Source organism: Aotus nancymaae, unplaced genomic scaffold (assembly GCF_030222135.1).
Source record: "Aotus nancymaae isolate 86718 unplaced genomic scaffold, 86718_ANA_hifiasm-v0.15.2.pri h1tg000021l, whole genome shotgun sequence".
Classification (NCBI taxonomy): Eukaryota; Metazoa; Chordata; class Mammalia; order Primates; family Aotidae; genus Aotus; species Aotus nancymaae.
The window spans coordinates 17,977,163-17,988,598 of record NW_026988433.1 but is presented as its reverse complement, the minus strand read 5'-3'; positions in this window follow the sequence as shown (position 1 = coordinate 17,988,598).

Genomic DNA, 11,436 nt, shown 5'->3' with positions numbered 1-11,436 from the left:
ATTTAAGAGCACAGGGCCCATGCTCACAGATTCCTGGATCTTGACCACTTAATAGCTAAGTGACTGGGTGATACGCCAACGCCTTGGTTTTCTTATTTGTAAAATGAGATCTTACTAATCTTCATAGGATTGCTGTGAGAATAAGATAATCTAATGCATTTAAAGTTTTAACTGAATGTGTGACACACAAGTAGTCCAATACGTAGCATTTTTTATTAGATTAGGATGGTACGCGGTTAAATTATTAGGATTTTCTTTCGAGCCTTATACTGGCAACAACTAGTATGGCAACTACAGACTACTACTTTCTTGGCTACCTCCTCCTGCTTCCCTTTGGGGTGAGCTCATAGTGCCCTCCACTGGAAAATTAGAGGGGCATTACAGGATATGACCACTCCAATGCTCCTTAGGGATATAGAAATTCCTCTACAGGCATTCTTTTTATGCCCAGGTTGTGAATTAAAGGAACAGTTGTGTTTAATGTATTTTTCCAGTGTCTTACTACATAAGTCAAATTTCCTTCTTTGGCTGGAAGCTGGAAATCTGACCTTTCTCCCTTCCCTTTACACCTGAAATTTCTCTTTGAGCTCCTCTCTTGTATATGTCCTCATTTCTATTGCCTTGAATCTGAGTCTTGCTGCCTGAAATGATGTAAGAGTCTCTCCATCTCTAATCTTAACTTGCTCACTCATCTTACTCAGTGCAATGGTGTGGACTTTCAAAATGCAACACTCACCCAGCCCAACCTTGTTTGAGACTTGTTTTAGGGCCCTAATATCCAAAGCCTTTGAGGGGCTTTCTCTTGGTTCCCCTCCCATGACTCTGACCCTAGACCTTCAAACTCCATTCCACACCTCCTCCTTATTGAACTACTTGGAGCTTCTTTCACTTTTTCTTTGTTTCTCTATCCCCTTACATGTGCCATTCCCTTGACCTAGAAGATTTTCTTTCTGATTTGTTTAGCAAACTTCCTTCCATCTATCACAATCCTACTTAGCTATAACTTCTGTAAAGATGTTCTCACTATCACTCTCTTTCATCCCTTACTACGTCTTAATGCTTCTATTGATTCAGTTGTTGCAGAATTTGATGATTACATGTTTTATGCTGGGCAGTTAGCACACAGAAACTATTAAAATTTTACTTCATTTATTCTTCACAATATCCCTCTGGGTTAAATCACTGTTATTATTCCCCCATTTTACAGATGAGAAAACTGAGGTATAGAAATATTAAGTCACTTCTCCAAGGCCACATGACTTTACAGTGAGCTCCATGACTAGGTAAATGTATTGAATATTGGATGCCTACTCTTACTGATGGGCTCAAGATGGTTGGAAGATTGGAAAGACAGTAGATTTCTATCTTCTCCCCCTTCTGCTTCTTTCCTCGTTTGACTGGAGGAAGGAGAGCTTCAAGTCTGGACAGATCATGGCTGGTGTATAATTCAAATTTTCAGTTCAGTTTTCCTCAGCTCTGTGACCAAAGAATAAAATCAGAATTCTTGGTGTCAGCTTTTCCATCTTTACACGGGTAGGATTGCCAGATTTAGCAAATAAATATAGAAGAAAAGATGCCCAGTTAAATTTAAATTTTAGACAAACAACAAATAATTTTTTAGTTGAAGAATGTCTTAAACATTACATGGGGCATAATTATGCTTAAAAAAGCATTTACTATATATTGAAACACAAATTTCACTAGATGTTTTATTTTCTCTTTGGCAGTCCTCCCTGACTAGAGGATCCCAGTAGTCACTAAAGAAAGGAAGCTTACTGTCTTTATGCACCAGCTTTTTGCCAATTATCCAGCATTGTACTTTGCATTCATTAATGCTTCCAATCACCTTGGGCAGGTGAGTGGGTATTAGTGGCAACTATTTTACAGATTTCTTTTCTAAGTAAGATCTACCATTTATTGGATTCTTACTATATACAGTGAGACAGATTAAAGATAGCCGTAAGTTCTTTGACATTCCTTCCATTGAGAAGTGTGATCTAGATTTCCTATCACTGAATCAAGAGAGAGAGGTGATCTGTGATTGCTTTGACCAAAAGATTATGTGGAAGTGATGCTTCCACTTCTTGCCTTTGGGAATGCTCATTTTGGTGCAAACCAAACACCATATAAGGAGTCCGACTACCTGACACTGCCATGTTGTGAGGAAGCACAAGCCACATAGAGGGGGCCTGCAGAGACTCTGGGAAGATTAGATGCCATGTGGAGAAAGAAAAGCTCATGTGGATGAAAAATACAACTGAGAAGTGAATCCTCAACCCTAAATTTAGTGAAGTTAGTGAATCTTCAGCTAACTCCATGTGGATAATAGATGAAATTCCCAGCTGTCTTTCTCACATTCTTAACCTACAAAATCATATGCAAGATAAAATGGTTGGTTTAAACCACTAAGTTCTGAGGTTATTCCTCATGCAGTAATAAGTAATTGGACCAAATTCAAGACCATTTAATGAGTCCTGGCCTCATCATGTATTAGCTCTGTGACCTTGGATCTCAATATCTCACCTGTAAAATAAGGAGAAAACTCAATTTTTTCAAAAGAGGAAATTCAGGCAGAGAACGACTTAGTAATTTGTTCAAGTCCACACAGGTAACAAGAAGCAGATCTGGAAAAAGCTCTCATCTGCCTGATTCCAAAGCCTCGTTAATATTTCTCCATTTCTTCTTCATTCTCACCACCTTCAAAATCTAAGCATCAGTTTTCCCATCTGTAGAACAGGGATGCTAAGAGTACCTTCCTTATAGGATTATTCTGTGTATCTCTCTCTCTCTCTCTCTCTCTCTCTCTCTCTCTCTCACACACACACACACACACACACACACACACACACAGTGTTTGGCCTAGTGCCTGGCATATAGTAAGCATGCAATAAACATTCATGACTATTACCGTGTTATTATCTCCCCTGCCAAGGCTGGCAGTGAACATCCATCCTGTGCTGCCTGTCTGCTTTCTCCATGTCTCTAACTTGTGGGAAACTTCATCAGGAGGGCATCTTTAACTGAACAACCCAGAGTACTACTTTTTAATATTTGATGAATTCCTGAGGCTGTGGGAGAGCAATATGAGAAATATCCTGCAAAAATCTATTAATGTTAATAAAATGCCACCAAACAGGTTGGCCATTACCAGCAATTAAAGTTTTCAAGCAGGTCAAATAACTTTTCAATGATTTGTGCAGCTTCCTTTTCTGCTCACTTTTTTTTTCATTTTTATGGAAATATGTATTATTTTTCTGTTTAAGGTCCTGGACCTTGGCCTGTCCTCCTCCCCGATTCTAACCAGTGGTTTCAAACACTAAATAGGTGTTTATATTCTCTGCTCATCCATCACAGATGTGAGAACTCCAAGCTCCAAATGATAGCTGAAACATTCAAAATTGACTGCCAAAAAGGATAGCCTTTCAAAAGGAGTTCTCTCAGGTTTTCTAGGCTTTTTATGGCCAGGGGAGGTGAGAGGAGAGGGAAGGAAGTGCTTTCACTGCTTCCTTTCCTGATGGGAGGAGAAAAGAGAATTCACGTTATTTTGACGGTCAATACATGCCAAGTGCCATGCTACCCACCTTCCCATATGTCTCTTATAATATCTTTACAGTAAAACCAAAAATCTTTGTGGGCAGATTGAAGAATAGAGGCTCAGAGACCTGAAGCCAGTTGCCAAAAGTCACACAGCTAGCCAGGGGTCAGGATTGGAACTGAGAGTTTTAAGGTCTCAGACTCCAATGGTCATTCATTTTGCTTACTCTTCTAGGGAGCTTCTCCCAGAGCAGAAACAACTGATGATGAGATTTGGACTTCAGAGAAGCCGTGATTTGAACCTCTCTTCTGTTACTTACCAGCCATCTGGCGATCTGACTTCAGCTCTCTGAGCCCGTTCCCTCATCTGAAAAACAAACATTGATGTGTAAGGGTGGTTATGAGAAATGAATAAAGTTTGTAAAGAACTTTTCAAACAGCCCCGTAGCACAGAAAGTGACTAAAACATAGTAGCTACGGTACCCTGCTGACCTGCACACTTTCTTCCAGGTCTTCTCTCTTTCTTGGAAAGGGAGACTGTGTTTCTCAACACCTTTTTGATGTCTATCACCTAGAAAATGACTGTGCTTGCCTTTCATGGTCAAGCTAAGCTAAGTGATGTCTGGGGTCTTGCAGAGCTAGAGGATAAGACTCTTGGTTTTCCCAAGCCTCCAGTTGTAGTTCTAGGCTCATAAACACCTGCCTATGGAATGTACTTTGGTTTACTCAAGCACTGAATTCCCTAATATCCACCAAACCCATTCATGTTTAGAACAGCAGAGCTAGAGAAAATCTCCTGGCTCATCTACTGTGGAGTCATTGGTTTAAGCAGTAGCAGAAGACAGGCTATGAAATGCACAGGGAATTTTAACTATCTTAGCCTGGTAGTGACATATGTCACTTCTGTTAATATTTATTTGGTTACGACCTGTCATTCAGCTTTTTCTAAATGGAAAGAGGCCGGGAAGTGTAGTCTCTCCTATTTGCTTAGGACAAAAAAGATAGCTAGCCACTGGTGATAGCAATGTCTGCCACAGTGTCCAATTAATATTTGTTAATAAAAGACTAATAATAGCAGATATTTTTGAGCTCTTCCTATGCCCTGGGTATTGTACTGAACAAGGCTGATTTGTTCATGATCTTCTTTGATACTCACAGAAACCCTGTGTGATAGGCATCATTATGATTCCCATTTTAGAGATGAGCAATTGGAGGCACAGAGAAGCTAAGTCAATCACTCCAGTTCACAGTTAGAAGTAGAGGACCTGGGCTTCAAGCCCAGGTCATTAGATCTCAGATTCCCCCCCTCCCAATAGAGAGTAGCCCATACTAACTACTGGTTGGGCACATCACCTACCCACTGTAAAACAAGCAGAATGCTGCAAGCAGAAAAGAGGCCAGAGAAGCAATGGTTAAGCGGAATGGAGTCAGTTTTTCCAAGGGGGGTGGGCGATCACAGGATGATTTGGGGGGTAGACATGGTCTTTGAATTGTATCTTGAAGGATAAGAAAGAAATTTTCGAGCAGATGAATGATGGAAGTATATCTAGCCTGAGAATCCCGCTGTATCCTCAGTGCCTTGGATAGTATCTGTCATATAGTATATGCTTGTTAAATGCTTGCCCAGTGAAAGAACAAATGAAATGAACTGTGATATAGCATAAGTTCTTTGATGATCCAAGCTACAATTGTCAGCAAGAAAAGGGGAGATTGAATTATCTAAGAATGGGGCAAGGGAAGTCTTCCTGGAAAAGATGCAATTTGCAAGAATGCCTGTCTCAGATTCTGGATGGGCAGGTAGAGGCATTTGCATTCTTGGGCTGGCATCTTTCTGAAAAACTCGTGAGCTGGAAGAAAGCAAGTCAGGCAGGCCCTAGTGGCATCCAATTCTGAAGGTGCAGGGTTTGAGGATCACCCAGCTGTTTCTGATGGCAAGCAAGCTGTCTGTCTGCCCCATCAGCATCCTCCTGTTTGGGAGACAGGAACAGATGAACAGAATGCGGAGGATGGACATGAGCAAATGTCACACTTGTAGAGCAATTGCTGCAGGGTCACTGAGACAGGAGACTGGAATTTCATCTCAGTTAAATCCCATTTAGTTTTCCAAGATTAGAAAGAAGGTGTCATTTTCTTTGTAGGATTTGTTTTTTTAAGTTTGCCTTCTCTGTACATGATCTCTGTAATAATAAACAGTAATAAAAGTGGGGTGGTGGTGGTGGCGACTATCTCTCCTCCTCTTTTTTTAATAAGGGAACTTTACAACATCATTTTAAAATATGATCTGGTAATTGGGTCACTGGTCTTTGAGATTCTTCCCAGGAAAATAAGTTGTTTTCATGTTGGTGTCTTGGTGCACAGCCCTCTCTTGGCAGGTCTTTCACGGATGAGGTAAAAGACAAGAAATGTGTCCAAAGCCAAGGCACGCCGTCTTTAGAGCTTGAATTTTTAGACTCATAAATCCTTTATACCTGCAGCCTTTGAGTATCTGGTCCCAACTGAATCATGCCTAAGAGCCCGTCAACTGAACACTAACTTTTTGTTTAAGCTGTTCTCTTTGCCAGACAATATCCATTTCTTCCTCGACAAACGCTACCTGTCCAAATTATTAACAGTGTTCCATGTGTGATTCAGCTGCTACTTCTGCTGTAGCATAGAGCAAAGCACAAAATAGGTGATCAACTAGGCTTTGGCTGAACTGAGGTGGCAGAACTGGAAACCTTGAAGACTAAGCTCTTTTCAGCATTCCATGTTGCAGAGGACTAAAAGAGAGTAAAACAGAAGCTTGATGGGGGTCCTCCTGTGATGTCAGTTAACACTACTGAGTCCTAAATGGCAGGTGCTGTCCCAAGTGCTTTGTATGGATACGCTTATTTATTATAGCATAGAGTGACCATACATTCCAGGGTATGTGGGAAAATTCCAACGTACCCTCCATGTCCCAGAAAAATTCTTTACAGTGTTGCCTTCCACTCTCAAAATTCTCTTGGTTTACAAAACAGATCACAGGCTCACTCAGTTTAATTGTCATGACAGCTCTGTGAGGGAGGTGCTGTGATGAGCTTTTCTGTACAAGTGAGGAGACTGGGACGTTCAGAGAAGCGCAATGACTTGCCTAAAGTCACACAGCCGTGAGAGGTAGAGCTGGGATCTAGACAGATCAGATTCTTATCACTGAAAGTAGGATAAGAAGACATATTATTTGCTGCCAAGAGTTAAAGAAGAGAAGGCATTGTTAAAAAAAATATTGGAAGCATTTGGGCCACACGACATGACTTTATAGGTTAGGGTAAGATTTGGTCCACTCATATATTCATATAATATGTACTTATTGAGTGTGAGTGTGTACCAGGCATGCAGGTTGCTGGTGCAGAATCATGAATTAGACACACACACACACACACACACACACACACACACATATAGGTACATGTATGTTTTCTCCTCACAGGGAGTATGAAGCTTAGTGGGGAAAACAGATGTGGAATTACACCAAATGTTATCACCAGAGCTTTCTCCTATACTACTCCCAGTTTATTCTAAAAGACAGGCCCAAACTCGCTGCTTTTTGACAAGTCCAAGATATTGTGGAGCCTACGGAGTGATCTGGAAAACATAAAGGAAGAATTTTTGGCAAGAGTAAAAATCGAGAAATTTTTACATTGAAAAAACAATCAGTCATATTTCTGATTTCTCTTGGAAACAGAAATTGTGGATGTGATACTATCTGGCTCCCCTTGTTCTAGAGAAGAAATTAATTCAGTGAAGTAGTAACTCCCCTCTTTAAATGAGAAATACACTCGAGAGTTCAGCAGAGGCCCCATCTGGGCTACATTAATCATTTATGTCACCTTCTTGGCTCCTAAAGGCATTTGAGTTTACAATTCCTGCTTTACATGTAGTTTCTTCCTTAAGTTTCCTTATGGGTTGTTTTTAAAAATTTTTAAGGTTTTAAACACACCTATTTTCTGAGTTTTCTATTTATGTTCAACATGTCGAATTGTAGGAATTCCTTTTGGAAAAAAAAATAGCTTTCTGATGCTACAACTGCCTTAGGTGGTATCCAAGGCAGACATCACTAATCCATCATGACCCTCCTGCCCACTGAGCCTGGAAGTGGCCACAGTGTCTTCTGCATAGCTGTGGGCAGCCACTGCTAATCAATCAGAATTGGCATATATAACGAAACTCATCTGTTTCTCTAACTTTTTATCTACTTAAACTCCTTAAGTACTGAAGAGTATGTTTTATTCTTCTTTATTTACACTCTATTTCTCAAGGTGAGTCTCATGGTAAGATTTTCCAAATGTGGTGGATGGAGTAAGCTCTCCCAGGCAGGCCTTATCTGAGCCCAACTGTCTGTCCATCGTGTCTACTGGGCTTCTGGAAAAGGAGTCAAGACTTCTGAAGAAAGGAGAAGGGAAAAACAAAACAGCTCCAGAAAAGAGTGTTCCTCTCCTGTTTCTTTTTTTTCTCTCCATCTTGCAAAAAGGTAAAAAGACAATAGAAACCAGCCAAAAGCTCATTAATGCACTTGACCTTCCAAAAGAAAATTAATTCCAACTTCACACTTACCGGCTGTGCTGCTAGCTTTGTCAAAACATTGGCATCATTAGAAAGGAGATGACATGGCTTGAGGGGACAAAGAGTCTGCCACCTCCCCACGCTAGACTGAGTTAGCAGGAGCTGGCAGGAAGCACACAGAGGCGCCCGCCCTGTCAGCTTTTCACTATGGATTAGGCTTCCTTCTGTTGGCTCTGGAAATTGTTATCACTTTCGAGACGCCCTGATGATTCTTACCAGGCTCCCTGACAGCACGAGCCTGCAGAGGGGTAACCTTCCTGGGGGCTTATGCTGGAAGGTTAGGACTGTGTGTGTGTGTGTGTGTGTGTGCGTGCGCTCGCATGTGCGCACATACACGCCTTCATGTCCCTGTATGTCTATGGGCATGTGGAAGTATGTATGAGTGAATTTGGGCATTTGTGAGTGGTATGTGTGTGCACATCTGCATGTGCCTGTATGTCTATGGGCATGTGGGAGTATGTGTGTGTATTAGGCTTCTCTAAAGAGACAGAACTGATAGGATGGATATATGAAGGAGGGGTTTATTAGGAGAACTGACTCACATAGCCACAAGGTGAAGTCCCACAAAAGGGCCTCTGCAAGCTGAGGAGTCAAGAAGCCAGTTCAAGTCCCAAAAACTCGGAGATAGGGAAGCTGATAATGCAGCCTTCAGTCTGTGGCCGAAGGCCTGAGAGCCCCTGGTGAACCACTGGTGTATGTCCAAGAGTCCAAGAGCTGAAGAACTTAGAGTCCGATGTTTGAGGGCAGGAAGAATCCATCAGGGCAGAAAGGTGGAGGCCAGAAGACTCAGCCAGTCTAGTCCTTCCACTTTCCTCCGCCTGCTTTTATCCTAGGCATGCTGGCAGCTGATTAGATGGTGCCCACCCAGGTTGAGGGTGAGTCTGCCTCTCCCAATCCACTGACTCAACTGTTAATCTCTTTTGGCAACGTCCTCACAGACAAACCCGGGAACAATACTTTGCATCCTTCAATCAAGTTGACACTCAGTATTAACCATCACAGGATGTGCATATTGTGTCTATGTGTGACTATAGGGCACGAGGCATAGTATGTGTGAGGTCTCAGACTGGGCCAGTGTGTGTACGTGCGTGATTATGTATAAGTAAATGCATATGCACACATACATGTGCATTTTCGTATGGATGTGTGAGTGAGCTTGTATGCATGTGTGTAAATACATTTGGGCAGAATGCATATGCCATTGTGTGCATTAATAGGCATGTGTGCTTTGCCAAGTGCATACATGTGTGTAGATCTATGTAAGGTAACTCATGTGCATGTATGTTTAGGATGTGTGTACTCATGTGTGTAATTGTAAATGTTTTTGAATGTGTGCACACATGGGTGTGAGTGTATGTTGGTATGTGTACATGTCCACACTTGTGTGTTTATAAGATTGTTTACAGTGCTGCTTTTATCCTCCCCACACAATCTCAGGGTATTATACTTAGGCACCAGTAAATCACAGACACTAACCTCCCATTCTTTTATTTAATGACATTGATAGTTGTTATTTTATAAATTATGGTAGTTAGCATGACGAAACACAGAACTTTTTGGACTTCTGGACTCTTATTATTTTGATTTTAAATGATAATTTTGAAGTTTATGAGAATTGGAGGGATTATTATCTTTTCATTGTTTGGGGGCTCTAAATATCTTAATCCAGCCCTAGTTTACATGTAGGCCATAATAAATTGTGCATGAAAGTGCATGTGTGTGTGTGTGTGTGTGTGTGAGAGAGAGAGAGAGACAGAGAGAGAGAGAGCATATTTGTGTATTCAAATCAGCAGTAAGTGCCTACATATAAGAACAAATGCAAGTACTTCTCCATCCACATTCTCGGCCAGGCTTTAGTTTAATTAAAAAATACATGCAAAGCTTCATCTGGATCAAGTACCATTTTAGTTGCTGGGGAGAGAAATTTGAGAAAGCAGCCTCTGCCCTTGGAGAAGTTTCCTCATATTTGTCAACTCTAAATATTTGATGGTAGGTCCTCATGGATCTGGGTGGAGATGGAGACTAAGAACATGCTCAGGCTCAGGAAGGAGAGGCCATTTGATTAATGATGTCTGCCACAGACACAGGATGTGGAGGTTGAGGCAAGTATGTCATTTATTTGCCAGAGTCAGAACATCACACCCCAAATGACTCTTTGTGGTCCTGTATTCAATTTCTTCACTTTATAGCTGGAGAAATTCTAGGTAGAAAAGGAAAGAAAGTTGTTTGAAGAGGGCTGAGCCTAGGGTGAGGGAAACAAGGAGCCTAGCATGCAAAATTTAAGGAGGCACTCAGACTCAGGCCTGTGAAAATGCCAATTCTTCACTTACATGACCCTGAGAATGAGCACCTCCTTAAATGTTGTGCCCTAAGTGTCTCGTTTGTCTCATCTTAGTTCTGCCTCTGGTTCAAAGTTACTTTTTCAAAAGTCACCACATACTCTACTAGGAAGAATCACTGCCTCTTTATGGAAAGTTCAGTGCCTTTATTTGCTAACATTCATCTGGTTAAAAGTAACAGAAATCAAGTGAAGCTTGAGACAAATGGGACTGGGATATTAAGGTGGGGAAGAGAGAGACCTATGACCGGGACCCTGCAGAAAATTCTCTCTCCGTCTCCTGCACTTGCTTCTTTCTTCGTTCTAGATGGAAGGGCTTCCCCTGCTCCATCAGTTCTGAATTTTGAGCGTTTAGGAAATCCTACTTTTCTCATCTATAATATAAGAATAATATTTCTCAGTTTCTTGCTGTATTACATCATTAGGCTTTAAAGAGTAATGTATATAAATCACTCAAGTGAATGACACGGAGTAAGTGCTCAAAAAATTTTAGCTATCCTCCTTATCATACCATCGCTATCGTCATTATCACCACTACCATCATCATCATCATTACCACCACTACCATCACCACCATCATCACTATAACAACCATTATCATTACCATCACCACCATCATCATTATAATCATCATCATCATTACCGTCACCACCATCAGCATCATCAGCATCATCGCTGTTATCACCCATCACCGTCATATCATCACCACCACCACTGCCACCATCATCACCACCATCCTCATCACCACTACCACCATCGTCACTATCATTGTTACAACTACCCACATCATTTCACATTCCTTGCTCATGTGGTGAACGGAAATAGTGGGGAATATTCCCCAGTGTTTCCAAGCCCACACGGCACAGTTCCAAGTTTATGGAAACATCGACTTCCTCCTGTAATGCTTATCCCAAATTCCTTGGAAAGGCACTCTGATTGGCATTAGAAATGCCTAATTCTGATCAAGTCAACTGTGGTCATGT